Source organism: Oncorhynchus mykiss, chromosome 11, assembly GCF_057628025.1.
Source record: "Oncorhynchus mykiss isolate SJ-2025 chromosome 11, ASM5762802v1, whole genome shotgun sequence".
Lineage (NCBI taxonomy): Eukaryota > Metazoa > Chordata > Actinopteri > Salmoniformes > Salmonidae > Oncorhynchus > Oncorhynchus mykiss.
In genome coordinates this window covers 71,280,805-71,293,561 of record NC_143032.1, presented here as the reverse complement: position 1 = coordinate 71,293,561, position 12,757 = coordinate 71,280,805, and positions in this window count along the sequence as shown.

Sequence of the window (12,757 nt, the reverse complement as noted above, 5' to 3'; positions counted from 1 at the left end):
TCGAGAGAAATTAGAGTAATCAAGGTAAGAGACATTGACACATTCAATTCTGCTTTGCCTGCATCTAGCTGATCTAGGGTGTAATCATTAGTCCCACAGTTGCAAACTAGAGTTTCTATTGGAAAAATTCAGGTATGTTTAACCCCGTTTCGTTCTGTTTGCTTCCGTTTCTTCTTCCGTTAACAGAAAAGTCGGAATGAATCCACCCCTGATCACATGCCAAAAGTTCACTTTCACAGCAGCCACATAAAAGCATGATCCCTTTGATCGTTGTATTCCTTCACACATTTACAGGCTCTCCTCCACGCACATTTTCCCTTCGCTTGTGGATCAGCTTTTTGTGACCAGTCGAAAAAAATCTTTCCAAGTCGAACGTTCATATCATAAACGCTAACCGCTGCATACAGCCTACATCATTGTGTAGCCTTTTGTTATGACTTATTTTGGCGTAATGTATTGAGGCACTTCTTTTGTACCTGGGGACTTCTCCTTTTGAAAGCAATAGTATTCACAGGGCCACCTGCGCCTGTCCAGAGAGGGTGGGAACAAAACAAAAGACTATCACCGAGACTGCTTGGCTGTAACTCTTTGTCCAGGAGAAATGCAACCACAAGTAATAGTTTTCCGTTGTAACTCGTGTTTTATTTGTTTCCTTCGAAGCCACAATTCCTCGGGTGGAGATCGTGTTAAATACCTTCAACAAGAAATAAGGTTTACAGACTGGTGACAGCGGTACTTGGCTAGGCTAAGTTAGCATTCTCTCCAACCAAGGCAGCATCAACACTGATTGTATTATCTGACCGACTCCGTTAGCTAGTGGTGAGTGGACATTGGAAATACATCACCCAGGGTGTTTGTTTCGAGACAAGAATTTAGTTGTCTAGTGAACACCAGCACTATTTTAACCATGGAAGAAGCCGACAATGACAATCAACCACAAGGTGGGGATGGCGATCTGCATGTGGAGGGACATGTGCCTCTGGCTCCACTTGATAATACCACACGGGTAATCAAATCAAATTATATTTGTTACATGTGCGGAATACAACAACCGTGAATTGCTTACTTACAAGCCCTTGCAACCCCTGGGTTCCACTCCCCTCTAGTTTTCATGGAGATGGCAAATATAAGGAAAGTTTTTCTCTGTGCAAATGAAGTTTAGATCTAGCTGTCAAGGCATTCAATGATGCTCACGGACAGGTCCTGGCAATATTATTACCAACACAGCTAAGTGGGGATGCTATTGGCTCTCACTACCCCCAGATACGCAGGGTGACTACAAAGAGGCCGTAACTAAACTGAATGGGGTTTCTGGAAGAAAGGAATTTTTGCATCACTTTAAAATATTCATCAATGTCTGGCAGCGTCAGCCCAGAGAACTCCTAGAGGTATATGCAGCATAAATAACTAGTCTTGTGCTAGAGGCATTCCCTGACCATGGCCAGTCAACAAGGGAAACATAACTTTTCAGAAGGTTCATAGTAAGTCTTGACCAAGTGTTGCAATCAAAATGTTATGAACATGGAGCTGCTACCTTAGAGCTGCTACCTTAGAGCTGGCCTTGGCTGTGGCATGTAAGTGTGAACGTGCTCAAGAGCCACTGAAAATGGCCCCAGTCAATCAGGCCAGCCCCACAACACTACTCACACTAGAGACATTGCCTGACTATTCACAACTGCTGTCTACCCTGGTGTCCTCCACAGCTCACACTGACCAATCCCCGGGAACAATGCAGGCCATTCAGGATCTCACAGCTGACGTTAAAGCACTGACTTGATGTGAGTCATCTGAAACAAACACAGTAACGACTGCCCTCTGCACCCAGTCACCAGAACGAGTCAGACGTCACTCTCCTGACTGGTTCCGTTCAGAGAGGGGCAGAGTCGGGCCTCCAGGCCCCAGTACTGGTCCCCTCGCCAGGACGGCTCTCCTCACAGCCGCTACACTTCAAGAGACCGAGGGAGGGGAAAAGTTCTTCCAACTATAATGACTGTAGACATTACAGTCCTGACCACCGACGCTACTCCATGTACCCGGAGCGGTGTGAATGTCCCGGATACTCTCAAGTACACTCACCGATCATCCAGCCCCTCCTCCAGGCAGTGACGACCCACAAGAGCAGGAGCATCGAGTCTGCTTCAACGCAGAGGAGACTTCACACCAGTGACGACCCACCAGGGAGCAGGAGCATCGAGTCTGCTTCAACGCAGAGGAGACTTCACACCAGTGACGACCCACCAGGGAGCAGGAGCATCGAGTCTGCTTCAACGCAGAGGAGACTTCACACCAGTGACGACCCACCAGGGAGCAGGAGCATCGAGTCTGCTTCAACGCAGAGGAGACTTCACACCAGTGACGACCCACCAGGGAGCAGGAGCATCGAGTCTGCTTCAACGCAGAGGAGACTTCACACCAGTGACGACCCACCAGGGAGCAGGAGCATTGAGTCTGCTTCAACGCAGAGGAGACTTCACACCAGTGACGACCCACCAGGGAGCAGGAGCATCGAGTCTGCTTCAACGCAGAGGAGACTTCACACCAGTGACGACCCACCAGGGAGCAGGAGCATCGAGTCTGCTTCAACGCAGAGGAGACTTCACACCAGTGACGACCCACCAAGGAGCAGGAGCATCGAGTCTGCTTCAACGCAGAGGAGACTTCACACCAGTGACGACCCACCAGGAAGCAGGAGCATCGAGTCTGCTTCAACGCAGAGGAGACTTCACACCAGTGACGACCCACCAGGGAGCAGGAGCATCGAGTCTGCTTCAACGCAGAGGAGACTTCACACCAGTGACGACCCACCAGGGAGCAGGAGCATCGAGTCTGCTTCAACGCAGAGGAGACTTCACACCAGTGACGACCCACCAGGAAGCAGGAGCATCGAGGCTGCTTCAACGCAGAGGAGACTTCACACCAGTGACGACCCACCAGGGAGCAGGAGCATCGAGTCTGCTTCAACGCAGAGGAGACTTCACACCAGTGACGACCCACCAGGAAGCAGGAGCATCGAGTCTGCTTCAACGCAGAGGAGACTTCACACCAGTGACGACCCACCAGGGAGCAGGAGCATCGAGTCTGCTTCAACGCAGAGACTTCACACCAGTGATGACCCACCAGGAAGCAGGAGCATCGAGTCTGCTTCAACGCAGAGGAGACTTCACACCAGTGACGACCCACCAGGGAGCAGGAGCATCGAGTCTGCTTCAACGCAGAGGAGACTTCACACCAGTGACGACCCACCAGGGAGCAGGAGCATCGAGTCTGCTTCAACGCAGAGGAGACTTCACACCAGTGACGACCCACCAGGGAGCAGGAGCATCGAGTCTGCTTCAACGCAGAGGAGACTTCACACCAGTGACGACCCACCAGGGAGCAGGAGCATCGAGTCTGCTTCAACGCAGAGGAGACTTCACACCAGTGACGACCCACCAGGGAGCAGGAGCATCGAGTCTGCTTCAACGCAGAGGAGACTTCACACCAGTGACGACCCACCAGGGAGCAGGAGCATCGAGTCTGCTTCAACGCAGAGGAGACTTCACACCAGTGACGACCCACCAGGGAGCAGGAGCATCGAGTCTGCTTCAACGCAGAGGAGACTTCACACCAGTGACGACCCACCAGGGAGCAGGAGCATCGAGTCTGCTTCAACGCAGAGGAGACTTCACACCAGTGACGACCCACCAGGGAGCAGGAGCATCGAGTCTGCTTCAACGCAGAGGAGACTTCACACCAGTGACGACCCACCAGGGAGCAGGAGCATCGAGTCTGCTTCAACGCAGAGGAGACTTCACACCAGTGACGACCCACCAGGGAGCAGGAGCATCGAGTCTGCTTCAACGCAGAGGAGACTTCACACCAGTGACGACCCACCAGGGAGCAGGAGCATCGAGTCTGCTTCAACGCAGAGGAGACTTCACACCAGTGACGACCCACCAGGGAGCAGGAGCATCGAGTCTGCTTCAACGCAGAGGAGACTTCACACCAGTGACGACCCACCAGGGAGCAGGAGCATCGAGTCTGCTTCAACGCAGAGGAGACTTCACACCAGTGACGACCCACCAGGGAGCAGGAGCATCGAGTCTGCTTCAACGCAGAGGAGACTTCACACCAGTGACGACCCACCAGGGAGCAGGAGCATCGAGTCTGCTTCAACGCAGAGGAGACTTCACACCAGTGACGACCCACCAGGGAGCAGGAGCATCGAGTCTGCTTCAACGCAGAGGAGACTTCACACCAGTGACGACCCACCAGGGAGCAGGAGCATCGAGTCTGCTTCAACGCAGAGGAGACTTCACACCAGTGACGACCCACCAGGAAGCAGGAGCATCGAGTCTGCTTCAACGCAGAGGATACTTCACACCAGTGACGACCCACCAAGGAGCAGGAGCATCGAGTCTGTTTCAACGCAGAGGAGACTTCACACCAGTGACGACCCACCAGGAAGCAGGAGCATCGAGTCTGCTTCAACGCAGAGGAGACTTCACACCAGTGACGACCCACCAGGGAGCAGGAGCATCGAGTCTGCTTCAACGCAGAGGAGACTTCACACCAGTGACGACCCACCAGGGAGCAGGAGCATCGAGTCTGCTTCAACGCAGAGGAGACTTCACACCAGTGACGACCCACCAGGAAGCAGGAGCATCGAGTCTGCTTCAACGCAGAGGAGACTTCACACCAGTGACGACCCACCAGGGAGCAGGAACATCGAGTCTGCTTCAACGCAGAGGAGACTTCACACCAGTGACGACCCACCAGGGAGCAGGAGCATCGAGTCTGCTTCAACGCAGAGACTTCACACCAGTGACGACCCACCAGGAAGCAGGAGCATCGAGTCTGCTTCAACGCAGAGGAGACTTCACACCAGTGACGACCCACCAGGGAGCAGGAGCATCGAGTCTGCTTCAACGCAGAGGAGACTTCACACCAGTGACGACCCACCAGGGAGCAGGAGCATCGAGTCTGCTTCAACGCAGAGGAGACTTCACACCAGTGACGACCCACCAGGGAGCAGGAGCATCGAGTCTGCTTCAACGCAGAGGAGACTTCACACCAGTGACGACCCACCAGGGAGCAGGAGCATCGAGTCTGCTTCAACGCAGAGGAGACTTCACACCAGTGACGACCCACCAGGGAGCAGGAGCATCGAGTCTGCTTCAACGCAGAGGAGACTTCACACCAGTGACGACCCACCAGGGAGCAGGAGCATCGAGTCTGCTTCAACGCAGAGGAGACTTCACACCAGTGACGACCCACCAGGGAGCAGGAGCATCGAGTCTGCTTCAACGCAGAGGAGACTTCACACGAGTGACGACCCACCAGGGAGCAGGAGCATCGAGTCTGCTTCAACGCAGAGGAGACTTCACACCAGTGACGACCCACCAGGGAGCAGGAGCATCGAGTCTGCTTCAACGCAGAGGAGACTTCACACCAGTGACGACCCACCAGGGAGCAGGAGCATCGAGTCTGCTTCAACGCAGAGGAGACTTCACACCAGTGACGACCCACCAGGAAGCAGGAGCATCGAGTCTGCTTCAACGCAGAGGACACTTCACACCAGTGACGACCCACCAGGGAGCAGGAGCATCGAGTCTGCTTCAACGCAGAGGAGACTTCACACCAGTGACGACCCACCAGGAAGCAGGAGCATCGAGTCTGCTTCAACGCAGAGGAGACTTCACACCAGTGACGACCCACCAGGGAGCAGGAGCATCGAGTCTGCTTCAACGCAGAGGAGACTTCACACCAGTGACGACCCACCAGGGAGCAGGAGCATCGAGTCTGCTTCAACGCAGAGGAGACTTCACACCAGTGACGACCCACCAGGGAGCAGGAGCATCGAGTCTGCTTCAACGCAGAGGAGACTTCACACCAGTGACGACCCACCAGGGAGCAGGAGCATCGAGTCTGCTTCAACGCAGAGGAGACTTCACACCAGTGACGACCCACCAGGGAGCAGGAGCATCGAGTCTGCTTCAACGCAGAGGAGACTTCACACCAGTGACGACCCACCAGGGAGCAGGAGCATCGAGTCTGCTTCAACGCAGAGGAGACTTCACACCAGTGACGACCCACCAGGAAGCAGGAGCATCGAGTCTGCTTCAACGCAGAGGAGACTTCACACCAGTGACGACCCACCAGGGAGCAGGAGCATCGAGTCTGCTTCAACGCAGAGGAGACTTAACACCAGTGACGACCCACCAGGGAGCAGGAGCATCGAGTCTGCTTCAACGCAGAGGAGACTTCACACCAGTGACGACCCACCAGGGAGCAGGAGCATCGAGTCTGCTTCAACGCAGAGGAGACTTCACACCAGTGACGACCCACCAGGGAGCAGGAGCATCGAGTCTGCTTCAACGCAGAGGAGACTTCACACCAGTGACGACCCACCAGGGAGCAGGAGCATCGAGTCTGCTTCAACGCAGAGGAGACTTCACACCAGTGACGACCCACCAGGAAGCAGGAGCATCGAGTCTGCTTCAACGCAGAGGAGACTTCACACCAGTGACGACCCACCAGGGAGCAGGAGCATCGAGTCTGCTTCAACGCAGAGGAGACTTCACACCAGTGACGACCCACCAGGAAGCAGGAGCATCGAGTCTGCTTCAACGCAGAGGAGACTTCACACCAGTGACGACCCACCAGGGAGCAGGAGCATCGAGTCTGCTGTTGAAAAAAATGGTCCTGACAAGCTTACATCCTATGTTTTTGCTGTTATTGAGGACGCTGCAGTACGAGCATTCCTTGATACAGGCTCAGAAATCTCCCTTATTAGTGAGAGCCTCCGCATGTCAATCCCCTCACTTGGGAAGAATCCACTCCAAAAATCCCATGTGTTAGCACAGTCAGTGACTGGCGAGTGTCTTGATACCCTAGGTACCCTCTCCATTGCTGTTAGAATAGGAGAAGAAATGTTCACCCTTAATGTACTAGTCAGAAACTAGTCAGTCATTCATCCTGGGATGGGACTTTTTGCTCACATCACGCTGTAATAGATCTGGGTTCTCTCCCAGATTACGGCTGTGGAATTGGACTGGTCCCTTGCTGTGTTCTAGACACAATGCCCCACTCAGATGCAATGCATACTTTAGCTCCCCTGTGCATCCCCACCATGTTCCAGATGAACATTTTAGCTAAAGTACGACCCCCAACTGAGCATCAGTCAAGGTCCTCCAACTACGTTGGTCTACTTGAACCTGAACTTAGCAGCTTCCCAGATCTGTATGTGGCACATACTTTGTCCCAAGTCAAAAAAGGTGTCACATTCATCTGTGTAATAAACCCCACCAATGAGGAACGTCATATCCCAAGTGACACCTTGCTAGGAATACATTGTAGTTGAGACCGCCTTTAACAATGTGCAGGCAAAGCCACAGGTTCTTCTTAAACTTGACCTCCAGCACTCACCAGTGGACAGTTAGCAGCGCCAGCAGCTGGACAGCTTGGTGCACAAATACACTCTCTTCAGTGCTCATGATCAAGACCATGGACACAAAGATCTCATCAAACACACTATCAACACAGGAGACTCCCCGCCCATCCTTCACTGTGCATCCAGGACGTTGCCCAAAGTGAGAAAAGAACTGGACAGGCAAACTGAAAGCTGTTAGTTCCAGACCTTATTTAGGAGAGCAACAGCCTCTGGGCTTCTCGGGTTGTGCAAATGCCTTGATTTCAGGAAGCTGCCACGGACATCATCCCCTGCCACGGACATCAGATGCTTTGGACAGCTTATCAGGTGCATGCTGGTTCAGTATAATGGACTTATCTAGTGGTAACTGGCAAGTTGAACTAGCTAAGGAAGACAGATGACTGCCTTTACGACTGGCAGCTCCTTGTACCATTTTAAGGTCATGCCGGTGGGCTTCACGGTTGCTCCTCCCACTTTTCAGAGATTAATGGAGCTTGTACTCCGTGGCCTACATTTGAACATGTGTCTCATCTACCTTCATGTGTGGGCGGCAGGATAGCCTAGTGGTTAGAGCGTTGGACTAGTAACCGAAAGCTTGCAAGTTCATATCCCCGAGCTGACAAGGTCTGTCGTTCTGAACAGGCAGTTAACCTGTTCCTAGGCCATCATTGAAAATAAGAATTTGTCCTTAACTGACTTGCCTGGTTAAATAAAGGTTTTAAAAAAAAATAATGTTTGTTTTCAACAGGACCTTCATGGCACACCTACAGGACTCTGGAAGAAGTGTTGATCCGTGTTGATCCGGTTCCAAAAGGCTGGCTTGAAGCTCAAGACAAGCAAGTGTCATCTTGCTTACACCTAAGTCACAGGCTTGCAGCCTGACTGAAAGAACCTGGACAAGTTCAAAGACTGGCCCACACCCAGAATGTCTTCTGAAGTGCAAGCCTTCACAGCCTACTACACAAGGTTTGTTAAGAACTTTGCTTTCTGTTGTGCCTCCATCGAATGCTCTGACACAGAAAGGGGTTAGATTCCACTGGAGCTCTGAGTGTGAGGAAGCATTTCACACACTTAAAAACACTCTCACTAACCCCCCCATTGTGGCACACCCAGTGTTTACAGAGCCATTCCTACTCTACGCTGACACATCACAGGCTGCCGTTGGGGCAGTGCTTGCACATTGCCAAGACAACCGGGAGTGTGTCATAGCATACGCCAGTCACACCCTCTCATCATCAGAAATTTGGCCACCTATGACCGTGAGTTATGGGCTGTTGTGTGGACTGTCCGAAATGTTATGCATTTCCTGTCCGGCAGTTCATTCAGTTATAACAGACCACAAGCCTTTACTCAGCCTCAAGAAAAGTCCAGTGGATAGTGACCCCACAGGAAGGACAGGACATTGGATCTTGGAAATGGATGTGTATCACTATGTCATGGTACACAGGGAAGGAAAATGACGCGCAGACACCATGTCACGGAGACCTGAACACACACAAATCAGCAAAGAGGTACAGTGTTAAATCACTCACCTCAGCCCTGGGACTGAGCCTCCTCTTCCCTCCACTCTTCCTCCATCTGAGGCCCTATACACTCTGCTGCACACTCTGCTCCTATTTCAGACACTTCTGAGACACTAGCCATTGACTTGGAGGAGCTACGGCGACAACAGCAAACGAATGCGTGCCTCAGCACAGTAATGTAATTGAAAGACGCAGGGGGACATAGACCATCACTGGGGTACCTCAAACATTCCTCTGCAGCAATGAGGAAACTCATGCTTAACAATACAGAGTGGAGTCTTTTATGTAGGAAAGTCACAGCTCTCACTCAGAAAACAGTCATCTACCAGGTACTGCTTCCAAGGCACTCATCCCAAAAGCTCTGACTTTCCTGCATGGCAAAGTGTTCAGTGGAGCGTACTTTGCCGAGAGCTCGTACACTGTGTTATTGGCCCTACATGTCTCGTGACATTCACAAATATTGTGCAAACTGTCTCCCATGTCAGACCCGCAGCTCCCCAACTCCCACTTCGAGGGCCCCGCTGCAGTCCATCAATGCTGGGCGGACATTCCAGAAGGTCGCAGCTGACATCACTGACCTGCCCATCACCTCCCAAGGCAATAGGTATGTGTTAGTTGTAACAGACTTTCACACGCTTTGTTAATCTTTACCCCCTTAAAGAATGCCACTAGTGTAGCTTATTGCATATTTCAAGACTACATACGCCAGCATGGAATTTTTGCGTCCATTCATACTGATCTCGTAAAACTATTATGCAAACTACTGGGCATTGAAAAAACATGCACATCCCCGTATCACATATCTCTACATGTGATGGCATGTAGAGAGGCAGAACAGGACTCTGAAGGACCACCTTGCAAGTACATTAGTCAATACGGTGGGGAATGGGACAAGTATATCCCTCAGGTGGAGCTGGCCTACAATTCATGTGTGCACTCAAGTACAGGCTTCACCCCTTACTTTCTAGCTCGTGGCAGAGATCCTCGTCTGCCAGTGTCTTTTTTTTAAACTGTAACTCCTCTTTCATAACCAACAGCCCCCACCACACCTGCTGCTTATGCCCAGGACCTGACCACACAACTCACACAGGCCCTCATATGGAGGAGGACCAGCAGTCTACAATGGCAAAACTGCAACAGAAACATCATTACGATGGAAAGTTGGTGTTCTTGCTTGTACAAGGAAGGAGATTTGGTTTTCTTGGATGACCCAGCCCAGCACATGAACAAACTTGCACAAAGATGGAAGGGTCCATACCAGGTGCTGACTCTATCCCTTTCCGGACTCTATCCCTTTCCGTGTGCTAGTGTATGCTCCAGCCCCTGTCCCTCCACCTGCCCCCCCTCACTTGCCCTCTGGGTATCAGGCAATACCTCCACCCTCCAAGGGTCACCCTAACCCTGCATATGACGCTGAATCCAAGTCCAGTTTTTAGGACTTTGCTACTTCAAATGATTAGGTTGACAGGGTGTTCTCAAGTTGTCCTTGAAATGGGGACATGTCCTTTTCTAGGGGGGACAACTGTAGCCTTTTGTTATGACTTTTATTTTGGTGTAATGTATTGAGGCACTTATTTTGTACCTTCCAGACTTTTATTTTGAAAGCAATAGTATTCCCAGGGCCACCTGCACCTGTCGGGTGAGGGTGGGAAAAAAGAAACAAACAAACAAAAGGCGCAGAGTGAATCTTCGAGACTGCTTGGCTGTATCTCTTGGTCCAGGAGAAATTCAACCACAAGTAATAGTTTTCCCTGTGGACACATTTTTTTTAAACGTGTTTTATGTGTTTCTGTCGAACCCACAAGTCCTCCGGTGGAGATAGTGTTAAATACCTACAACAAGAAATAAGGGTTAAAATAGCTGCTAGAACTGGCACGTTAGTAAACCCGCTACAATCATGCAGTACAGTCAGCAAGAGTTTCAGTGTTGGATAGCTATAGCCAGCTAGGTAACATACCATCCCTCACTCTGCACCTTTTGTTTCTTTTTTCCCACCCTCACCCGACAGGTGCAGGTGGCCCTGGGAATACTATTGCTTTCAAAATAAAAGCCTGCAAGGTAGAAAATAAGTGTCTCAATACATTACGCCAAAATAAAAGTCATAACAAAAGGCTACAGTTGTAGCCAAGACAGTCGTGAAGAGGGCACGACAAAACCTATTCCCCCTCAGGAGACTTGACATGGGTCCTCAGATCCTCAAAAGGTTCTACAGCTGCACCATCAAGAGCATCCTAACTGGTTGCATCACTGCCTGGTATGGCAACTGCTCAGCCTCCGATCACAAGGCACTACAGAGGGTAGTGCATATAGCCCATTACATCACTGGGACCAAGCTCCCTGCCATCCAGGACCTCTATACTTAGCAGTGTCAGAAGAAGGCCCTAAAAATTGTCAAAGACTCTAGTCATAGACTGTTCTCTCTGCTATCGCATGGCAAGTGGTACCGGAGCTCCAAGTCTAGGTCCAAGAGGCTGAACACCTACTCAAATGACTACCCAGACTATTTGCATTGCCCTCCCCCCCTTTTACGCCGCTGCTACTCTCTGTTATCATCTATGCAATAGTCACTTTAATAACTCTACCTACATGTACATATTACCTCAACTAACCGGAAGCACATTGACTCTGTACCGGTACCCCCTGTATATAGTCTTGCTATTGTTATTTTACTGCTGCTCTTTAATTACTTGTTGCTTTTATTTCTTATTCTTATCTGTATTTTTTTTAACTGGAGTGTTGGTTAGGGGCTCGTAAGTAAGCATTTCACTGTAAGGTCTACTACACCGGTTGTAAGTAAGCATTTCACTGTAAGGTCTACTACACCGGTTGTAAGTAAGCATTTCACTGTAAGGTCTACTACACCGGTTGTAAGTAAGCATTTCACTGTAAGGTCTACACCGGTTGTAAGTAGGCATTTCACTGTAAGGTCTACTACACCGGTTGTAAGTAAGCATTTCACTGTAAGGTCTACTACACCGGTTGTATTCGGTGCATGTGACGAATACAATTTGATTTGATTTTGTTTGAGTAGGCGAAGCTAGGTAATTGAAAGTTTAAAAAAAAATACAACTAAATATAGCTCTCGCTCTTCATTTTTTGTTCAAAACTGTTCAACTATTGTCTTCTCTCGCCATGTCAACTACCACTTTTCATGCAGTACCTTATGCTTTCAGTACTATATTCATTCTCTGGTCCTTTGATTGGGTGGACAACATGTTAGTTCATGCTGCAAGGGAGGTAAGGGAATGGCATGAAACCATGTGTTTGGTGTATTTGATACCATTCCGTAACAGCCATTACAACCAGACCTCTCCAATTAAGTTGCCACCAACCTCCTGTTGTGGGCAGAGACAAACACGAGCCTATTGGAGCATTCTAGCATGTATTTGCGTTAGGGAACACCTACTCTGGGAAGTGCAAAGGGTAAAGTCTACAAAAATGTGTCCACTGTTCGTAACAGATTTTCATTTTAGAAACAAAACTGTATTGAGATCAAATGTTTCATCGATGAGAAGATTAGCAGAATGTCATTCATTCTCCCACTGCAGGCCACCAGCTTCCTCTCACCACCATCTTTGGTAGTGAGTGGAAACGCCAACTTTATACATCCGGTGAATTATCGGTCTCATTGTTCTGTGCTTCCACCATTGAGGGAACACTCCTTTTGAAATCAGTGAAAAGCTGCAATACTGCCCGCATTGCGTCACGTCCAATGGCAGCGTCCAAACTCAAGGATCGCCAAGGTTTAATGCTCAATGGCTGGCATCTGGTGTGTCAGGTAGAATGTTGATAATGCTGCCTTGTAAAAGGTCAAGATTCACCC